The sequence below is a fragment of the Pteropus medius genome, unplaced genomic scaffold (genome assembly GCF_902729225.1).
Source record: "Pteropus medius unplaced genomic scaffold, Ma_sr-lr_union100, whole genome shotgun sequence".
NCBI lineage: Eukaryota > Metazoa > Chordata > Mammalia > Chiroptera > Pteropodidae > Pteropus > Pteropus medius.
This window is the reverse complement of record NW_024347732.1, coordinates 1,751,536-1,761,443: the sequence shown is the minus strand read 5'-3', so window position 1 is coordinate 1,761,443 and position 9,908 is coordinate 1,751,536. Positions and strand designations below refer to the sequence as shown.

The 9,908-nt window shown below is 38.5% G+C and overlaps 1 pseudogene; it reads left to right on the top strand.

Moving 5' to 3' along the window:
* Window positions 1-8,594: 8,594 nt before the first annotated feature.
* On the top strand, window positions 8,595-8,713 carry LOC120614336 (uncharacterized; annotated as a pseudogene).
* Window positions 8,714-9,908: the final 1,195 nt, after the last annotated feature.

Below are 9,908 nucleotides of genomic sequence, written 5' to 3'. Positions count from 1 at the left end.
GTATGGATTTTATTAACCTTCCTCATATATCTGCTTCCCTGAGCCTTCTCCACCTCTACTGGGAGGATCACCATTCATCCTTGTGTTCAGGCTTCCCAGTCTCTGTTGAGAGGACCACCATATATCCATGCCTTCAGGTCTATCACCTTGGAGTTTTCCTCTCTTGCTCTCATTTTCTATATCCCATCCCTCAGTAGATCCTGTCAGTTCTACCTTCACAACCCACTTCTCTACTACTACCAGATTAATCCTAACTGCTATTGCTTCTTGTCTGGACCACAGCAAGTGCTTCCTTCTGGTCTCACCTCCTCTCTTGCCTTTTCCAATATACTCTCCACAGGCAGCCAGAATGACACAATCCAATGTCTAACCATGACTTATGAGGTCCCTCAGGATCCTAACCATAGCTATCTTTTCATCTTTGTTTCCATCATGTCTTTCCGTTGCTTGCTGCTCCCGGGTCCACTGGCCTCCTTCCTTCTTTTCTAGGAGTACTCCAGGTGACCTCTGTGTTCACTAGCTGTTCCCTTCTGGAGGACTCTTTGTCCGGATCTGCCCATAGCTGCTCCTTATTCTCCATGTCTCTGTTTAAACTTTATCTCCTCAGAGAGGCCTTTTCTATTCTATTGTTTTTTCTTCTCTAATCCTATTTATTTTCCTTCATGATACCTGATATTTTTGTTTGTTTTTACTACATATTTATTTGATTTTTGTTCTGTCTCTCAGATATATGGGGATTCAGCCCCTGGAAAAATACCTGGCACATATTAAGAGTTTATTAAATATTTGGAATAAGTGAATAAATGAATTATTGAAGAACTAAAAATGAATATGGGAGAAGAGAGAGTTGGTTATTTCCAAAAAGCTTTCTGCTAGTAACATCAAGAGATCCAGAATACAATCTAAGAGTGAGTTCCTCCCCTTGATGACAAAAGGTAGTTTAACTACTGAGGAAACAAAGCAAACCAGAACTGAGGGAGCCCTCTCTATCACTCTGTTTTATACACCTGTTGATTGCCTGTGGGGCTGCTCATCCTGCTGGTTGGAGGCCTAGGGAAGAGCACTTGATGTGCCATCACCAAGCAGAGCAGCTGTGCTTTTCTCTTTTCCCTTATGCTGGAGCTTTCACTGGGAGTGAGCCTACAGAAACTTGGTTCACAGGACATTATTCCCAGCCTGGATGGTTTGGAAGGTACTGAGGGCCTATATGTCCACTTGGGAGTAAGATCCTTAAGGACATCCTTAGTACTTTGGCTAAATAGCAGAGCCTTTCTCAGAGAAACTCTCCAAGGATTTTTCTGCTCAGGCTTCCCAGAGTAGAGCAGTGATTTGTAGCAGTTTCAGGCCTCTTTATATTCCATTTTCATCTCTCCCCATTGATTTTGCCATTTGCAGCTTATCATGGAAATGAGGATAGCTGGTACAGATGGAGCAGTTACTAGATGCTTCTCCCTGTCTTGTAGCTGGGGCACTCCTGAGGAATCAGCTGAATGCATATTTGTTTCCTTAACTCTTCTCTGGGTTTCGCAAAGTTGAAGTTGCCTGGAAAGTGGTCATCAATTTTGCAGATTGTTTCATATTGTACAGTGTAAAAACAGATAGAAGAATTAGGACCACCCCCAACATAAAAGCTTAAAAGAAAACATAAATATATAAGTTGTGACAATTTATACTGATTTTAGGAATATACTTTGCTGAAACAGGATGAAAAATACTTTATGTTCAAACAACTTCCTTCTATCCAGTTCTTAGGGTGCAATGAACTGTTTCTTTTACTGCAGCTTGATTATGATGCTGGAGTCATAAGGAAGGCTAGCATTTTGCTTTAAGAAAACTCCAGATATATTTGGTGGTATATCAAGTATGTAGAGGTCAGTCTGGGACACAGTTTTAATCTGAAAGAGTAAGTAGAAAGTGCCTGTGAAAATATAAAGCAGGAGATTCATGTCCCTACATGAAAGCTAGACCCCTTAGCACTTCCTATTCCTGATTCCCATTTAGTAGACAACATTTCCAGTTATCTTCTCCACCACTCCCACACCCCCAGCCCAGAGCAGCTAAGAAGCAGCAAACTGGAAGAGGGCAAAGGAGGTTGCAAGTCGAAGTCACACTGATGGATGAGTGAAATGATAGCTGACAACAGGGACGTGACAGCAAATCTTAACCAGCAATGCAGGACTGCTGTAGACTAGCTTAGAAATGCCAAGTTTTGTCTGCAAGTCCAGGACAGACACAGTGAGGATTGCCTTTAGGCATGACACACAGTAAGGAGACATTGGAGAAAATAGCTCCAACTAGAAGGATGTGAATCTCTAAAAGCTTTTCACAAATTTGCCAAGTCAAAGAGCTCTCCCTGGGGAGGAAGTGGGGATAGGAAACTGTTGCTTGGCTCAAGCCGAATGCTGAAAGACCAAGAGATGGTTTCCAAGTTAAGTGGGCATGAATGTTAACAAATGAAGGTGCAGTGAGGTCCATGTGAGTGGTTAGGCTCTTCAGAAACTAAATTAGAAGAGTTTAGGTTTTTGGTGGCTGATTTCCTTTTTTATAGCTATTAAAAAAAAAAAAATCTGCCCTAGACCAGTACCTTTAAAATTGAGAAAAAACGCTCTAGGGAGGGAGCATGATGATCTTAGGGTATGTGATATATGTAGTATATAATGCCTTTTTATCTAAATACAAAAATAAATTAAACTTTAATTAAATAAAAATTGACAGCAGCATTTGTGTGACACATAAGCAAATATACCTATATTTGGCGATGTGCTCAAATCACATACAAAATAAAAAAATCTTTGGAAATGCCCAATCTATAGAATAACATGGCTCTATCAAGCAGTCTGTATGAATTCTTTCAATTTCTCTCCTCAAATTTATCTCCACACTTATCTGTATCCGTAGCTTCATTTCCCTTTTAACTCTTTTTGCCATGGGAGAGATATCTTTCAATGGGAGGGATGACCTTCTTTCCTTTCTGAAGGTGATTCCTCCTCCTGCATTTGGGGTTCTGATCCCATCAGTTAATATTGAATTCTTACTCTAAAAATCTGTTTTCTCTCCCTTACTCTCCCTATTTAACCTTTTCCTGCTCAACTTATGAATTGTTTCACAACTCTACCATCTTAAGAAATAGTTCCTACTCTTCATCCTGAACCTGTAGAGGGAGGAGAGTGTTTAAGTCTCAGTCATAGGGAGTCTATGTCTTGAGGCTGTGGACTTCACAAGGATTTCTGTCCTTCCTTCAGTGCTATGGCCCTTTCTCTACTTGCCCCATACCCCATTCCTAGGCTGCAGCTTTTTCCTGAATTTCCTTGAATCCCAGTTTCTCCATGACTTATGGGTACCTCCCTCTGCCACCCACCACTATGTGACAGGAAAGCTGGAGGCAGCAAGGGAGGGAATTGCTTTCCCTTAGGTGAGATAAGGTTTCATAATTATGGTCAGGTGGTCTTTCCCACTGGGTAATAGGCCTTTGTTATGAAGATTGCTCTGGGTGGGTTTCACTATGGTTACTCTTCCTTACCCACTGCCAGGACTAGGAGGGGGATCTTTTTCAGATCCTCAATGTGAGAACTTGGTGGAGTTCTTGGAGGGAAAGCTCAGAAAATACTCCTCCCTTCAGACTATGGCCCTCAGGAATTTCTCACTTTTATAGAGTCTACATTGAGCCTCCAGCAATTTGTCAAAGTTGCTAAATAAGTGTTCCGACCAGTTTACAGCTCCCGCAGCTTTTGCTCTAGGGAAACAGATTTAGGTTATGGTATCTCTCTGGATGAGCCAGTCTCTCTAGATTTCAGAGATGTTTTGTCCTGCTGCTTCATTTTTATGATAAGTTCAAGGAAAGGAACTTATTTTCAGTTTGTCCAGCTTTGTCTTGTTATAAAGACGGAAGTGAAGACTTCCCAAATCTTTACATGTCAGAGCTAAGATTCAAGTCTGCCTCACTCCACACCCTCAATGTCCACATCAAGTCCTATTACTTCTGTTTCCAAATATCTCTTGAAACATCACAGCGTTAGTCATAGCACTGTGATTTCTTGTCCGGATCATTATAGTAGTCTAATCATATTCATCTCCAGGAACGCACTCCTTCAATAAGTCCCTTAGTATCATCTTAGGGCTGTCCATATTAATGTCTTCTCATGGTCCCTCCAGCTTAGTATAGAATATAGTGTCCTATAGTCCTTGCTCTCCAGTCCCTTACAATCTAGTAGAAAAGACCAAAGGTTCAGGGTCTGGAGACAAGGATGTGAATGCATTTTATAAGAACTTTGAAATTATTCATTTAATTTCTGTTGCTTTAAATAACTAATCTCTTTAAATTGGGACATGTTCACGGAAGTAAGAATACAGATCGAAGAGAAATAAAATTCGGGTAGAACAAATTTTAATATATGGTCTATTTATTGATGCAAAATAAATGTTTCTTTGTGATTATGGCAATGTACCCATATTTTGTGCTTGTATAGAGGAAGGGACTGGATCAAAAATCTTTTATTTTGGCCACAACTGCAATAAAGTTCTGAGCACTATGATGTGACACACATTCTCTCACAACATACATGAGACTGGACATGGGTAAGACAAGGGCCGTCAGCATAAGGATTTGACCTATTTTCAACCTCAGGAGCTCTTAATTCACTTCCAAAGATCAAATGAAATGGTAACTGTAATGTGTCAACAGTCTAGAATTTAGCTGGCCCTGGAGACATTGCATTAGTGTCCTATGGGTGAGGTCTAAATTAGATGGCAGTCAGGTATGTACACAGGAGCAGTCATTACTGTGGACAGATGTGCACAGCTAATGGCTGGCAGTGGAGATTACTGCAGGGGGAATTCCTTGATAAAAATGAGTTAAAATGAGACAATGGATTATCCAGAAGGGTGCTTTTCTATAGACTACACTTTTATTGGTGAAAGCAATCAAAAGAAAAAAAAAATCAAGCCATTAAAAATGAAAGCTGCTATAATGTATCTATTTAATATCATCTATGTAGCATACAATTATATGCATACAAATGAAGTTTTTCCTTTTAGTCTGAATAAACTAAAGGAAACACTGCTTTTATTTTTTCCCAAATAAATGTAGATGGGAAGTACATTAAAGCAATGCAGGAATTTAATGTTCAGGGGCAGAGGGACTACTTGCAAAAGAGTTAAATCTTTATGCATGTAAGCCAAACTGCCCATGATCTCATTACACTGCACAGAGCTTGCAAACAATGCTCCCCAATCACAAAGAAAAATCAGTGCACAAGTGACCTGCATATTAGCATCTCTGCAAACTCAGGCAGGAGCTGAAATTTATGTACACTTTACACACCCTTGAGGAAATACCCATTTTATGCCATTGATAGGCCAGATGTATTTTTCTCTGTAAAATGTGATGAGAATGTAATTAGAAGAAAATACACTGTGTATTCAAAAACAAATAGAAAATATTTTTAAAAACTCAATGATAATTTAGAACAGGCAGCAATATCAAATTAGAGGAGTTGTATGGAAGTGTTATTATTGTGTGATTGGGTCTATGTGATTATGTTTGCGACAGTGTACTGATTTAGTTCTACAGCCATAGAGCTGGATTGAAAATTGCACATGTCCAAAAAAACTTTATCTCTGAATATGATTACTAATGTGATAAAATATCTCACATTAGTGTGATTCCTTGAAAATGCCAATATGGATTTGACTCCCCACTCTGCTCCCCCAAATTAATTTTACATGAAAGGAAAAAAATAAAGATGGCTTTGGGGGAATAATACACACATTTCTAATAGAACTTGCTAGAGCAATCACACAGACTGCTGTTATTCTCCTGCATCTGTGCATTTTACTGTAAAAAAGTGATTATAGTTCAAATATTGAACTCATGGACTCAACTATTTTAGTGTCAGATCATCAAAATACACAAAAACCTGACACATCTAATTTGTAAGTAATCCTAAATTGTATAAAATTATATGTGTATTTATAATGTTTAGGCATTTGAATGGATTGTGTGACATATGTATGGGCAGCTATATACAGGAACATGAATAAAACATGTTCAAATGCATAAACAAGGCAGATATAAGCCCAAAGGATTATATACATGACTCATGAATTAGGATAAAAATTCATCCTTTAATCTCTTCTAAACTTTGTATCACAATATTTTATATAAGACTGAATACTTTATAGGAAATACCTGGGGGAAAAGAAACATAATTATAATCTGTGTACCACAAGGATTTTAATCCTTAGTTTTATGTGAAACAAAAAGATGATCGAAATATTGTTAGAGTTTTTAAACCCTTTGAAGAAGTCCAATGAGAGGATGGATTAATGGCAATGGGTTTACGGACAAGATTAACAAGGGTTGTTTTTGAATTGAAGACATTAAGAACCAACTTTACAAAGCAGAATGTTCTCATAGGCAGATATAGGCATCATCTGGGACTACTGATGGGTTTTAAGAAACCAGTAACCCATAGCTTTTCTCTGATATTTGTCAAAACTTTACAAATGTGAAGAATGTCTAGAGAAAAGGAAAGTTTGTGGGTGCACATTAAGGACTGAAATAAGACATTGGTCAGTTTAAAAATATGCCTGGAGTTCTATGAATCTCTTATTGAGAGGCAGGCTCGTATGCCTTCCCTTTGAATCTAGGTGGGTCTATGTCTGTTCCAACCCATAAAACGTAGTGAGTGATACTATGTGACTGAGGTTCAGTTGTAAAAGGTCATGCAGTGTTCACCCTGTTTTCTTGGCATGCTCACTCTGGGAGAAGCCAGCCAGCATGTAAAGAAATTAGACCACTCTGAGATTGCCATACTGGAGAGCCTATGTGTGGGAACTTTGGCTGACAGGCAGTTGAACCTTCAGATGGCAGTACTTTGAGTCTTCGCAGGCATGGAAGAGCAGAGATAAGCCATGCTTCCTTTTCCTTCTCCAAATCTCTGACCCACAGAATCGAAGGGAATTAATAAAATTATTATTTCACACTGATCAGTTTGGGGGTGTTTGGTTTGCAGAAGCAATTGCTGAGACAAGCCAGTATTTCCCAAACTTATCTTTCATAACTATTACTTGGGGAGCAAGTTAAAACCAGATTACCACATTTTACCCATGGACATTCTGACTTAATTGGTCTGGCCACAGGTAGGGATGGAGAAATCTATTTTTAACAAACAGTATGGTAAGTTAACTATAATAAAATGACTCCAAGGTGCCACATGATTTGTTGGCCTATTTTGATATATGAATTTTTCATGGAAAACATATTTCTTTGGTTACTTGGACTGGACTTACTGGCCCATATTTTTTCTTTAAGATTGTAGAATACACCATTTAAGGGCCTATCTATTTTTCTAGTCCACTTGTGAAAAAGCAGTGAACAAGACAAGACACTCTCATTAAGTACTAAATCAGAGCAAGAGAAGAAAGTCAATGAGAGTTGGCATTTGTTGAATAATCGATATTTGTTGAATAATAATAATAAAAAATAATGAGGTAATATTTTTGAGGCACTTACTATGTGCCAGACTATGTACTAGAATATTTAAATAGGTGATCTTATTTAGTTATTACAGCAAATCTATCATAAAGTAAGATCATTATCCCCTTTTTACAGAAGCGAGAATGAGGCAGATTTGTGACTTTTCCAAAGTCATGTGGATTGAAAATGGTGGTGCCTGCATGCTGACCTAAATAGTTTGACTTCAGAACTCCACTCTAAATGCATTAGTAAAGCTGTAAGAATGAACAGAGTTTGTCACTCTTGACCCCTTAACATATTCTCTCTGCCTGAGGCACTCTTCTCGTCCTTCCTTGCCCAGCTAATTCTTCCTCATCCCACACTGTCCTTTCCTTGTGGGGGCCCAGGCATGACAGAGCCCCAAGCTGTACTCTCTCATAGCCCTCTTTCTGTATCTCCTCTTTTATTACTCACACCAGAGTTGAAATTACTTGTTTAATGTCTGTCCTTACCTCTAGACACAAGGTCTGTCTTATTCTTCCACCATGGCATCCCCAGAGCCCGCACAGTGGCAGCACATGACAGGGTCCCAGCACATTACTCTTGATTTGTAAGCTTTATGTGACACAATGCATACTACATAGTATGTTGTGGTGTGTCATGACTCTAGTGCACGTAGTGTTAGGTTCTAAGGAATCAGAAATGAGGAAGCCAAACTCTCTATTTTCAGAATGCCCAATGGTTAATAGGAGGACACTAACAATGAAACAAAAAAGTATAAATCTCTGGAGAAATTGTTAGGATGTGCAGCCAAGACAAGAAAATCTTTGAATTGTCTTTGTAGGATGAATGCTAGTTAGTTAGGTGGATGTGGGAGGCAGGGATTGGAAGGACAGTCTGAGCAGAGAGGACAGCTTGACTGAAGGTACAGGAGCATGGATGAACAAGCACATTTGTGTAATGACAGATTGGTGATGCTGGGGCAAGGATATATGGAGCTATCACTGGAAATATAATTGCCAATGGCAACAGGACAAATTATGAGAGACTTCCTCAGGTTTGATTTTAAGTTTGAACTTTGTCTTTCAGAAAATGGGGAAGTCTTGGATATAACTCATCTAATAAAAATTTAGAATAGGTCTATGGCCATGTCACCCTGAACAGGCCCGATCCTGTCTGATCTCAGAAGCTAAGCAAGATCGGGCCTGGTTAGTACTTGGATGGGAGACCAACTAGGAAGACCAGGTGCTGTAGGCATAAAAAATTTAAAAAAAAAAAGGGATTGTAAGCTGACAAGGTCCTCGCAATACATGAGGTCAAGCAATGATTGCCTTGCCTGAAAAAAAATTTAGAATAGGTTCTTATGGAGTTGGTTGGGTAGTATGTGTGGAAACTTTGGGAGGTCACACTGACTGCGCAGAACCACTGACATTTAGTAGGGGCACAGGAGTGATGCTAAGTGTCCTGCAATGCATAGAACAACCCCATATAAAATGCCAGTAGCACCTCTGTTGAGAAATACTGTATAATAACACTTGAAAAATAAAAACTTGGAAAAAAGCTCCCAAATATTTACAGGGTTCAGGTATTGAATAATTTTATCATATTGATAAGGAGAGAAAATATTTTCTTTTGATCTCTTTGAAATGCCAAACATATAGGGAACAATTTATTAAAGGGCTGATTCACAGAAAAGTAAAATGGCAGTATTTTAAATTTTGGATCTGAATCCAAGATGTTTTAATCTTCTAGCTCTTAATAAAGTTTATTTATTTATTTATATGGTCATTTATTTAGTCAAAAATATTTTTTAAACACTTTTTAAGGGCAAAGCACTGTTCTAGATTTAGGAAGTATAGCATGAACAAGAGAGGTAAGAGGGAGTTTACAATGCCAGAATTGCAAGGGGGGATAAAACATAGAGATGATTCAATTGCTTCTCTTGCAGCCAATAGTTATTTATGTGGGATCTCTGAAAATATAACTAGGGCCACATTTCTTCATAACTAGACAAGCTCATATCCCCAAGGGTGTATGCACAGTCCATGCCTTGCAAGAGAGGTAGATATAGACTGTCATTAAAGCCAATTGCTAAGACATACCTAGGGCTGTTTGGGGACTAGGGAATTGAGAATTTATTTAAAATTGGGAGAACAGAAGAATTGACACTTGTAGGAAATCTTGCCAGTTCAGTTATGTTAACTATCATAAATATTTCAGTAACATCAGTGGTTAAAAGTTATCAACATTGACCTGATGACAAAACCTAAAGACTGCCAAGAATCTTTGAAAAACACAATTGGTTTCACTTCTTTTCAGCTTATTTTTTCAAACATTTTTGTTGGCGTCAGGCAGGCAGGAAGAAGACATATATGTAGGCTACAAAGAGGGTGTTAATTGTCATCATCATTATTATTATGATTATTTTATGGGTTTTGTGTGTGTATGTATA